The sequence below is a fragment of the Pongo abelii genome, chromosome 12 (genome assembly GCF_028885655.2).
Source record: "Pongo abelii isolate AG06213 chromosome 12, NHGRI_mPonAbe1-v2.0_pri, whole genome shotgun sequence".
In the NCBI taxonomy this organism is placed as follows: Eukaryota; Metazoa; Chordata; class Mammalia; order Primates; family Hominidae; genus Pongo; species Pongo abelii.
In genome coordinates, this window is record NC_071997.2 from 3,538,398 (window position 1) to 3,538,683 (window position 286).

Here is a 286-nt window from a genome sequence, read left to right on the forward strand (position 1 = left end):
GTTTGCGTCCGCGGGACTTTTAAGAGGGAGGGAGTCGCTGTTGCCGTCGGCCAGTAATACTCCCTCTTGTTTTTTTTTGGTCGTGTGTGTGTGTGTGTGTGTGTGTGTGTGTGTGTGTGTGTGTGTGTGTGTGTGTGTTTCCCCCGCCGCCCCCATTCTTTCCTTCTTCCTTCTTTCTGGAGACGGAATCTCGCTCTGTCGCCCGAGCTGGAGCTGGAGCGCGGTGGTGCCTCCTCGGCTCAGCGCCGCCGCTGCCTCCAGGGCTCTCAAGCGAACAGCAGTTTTT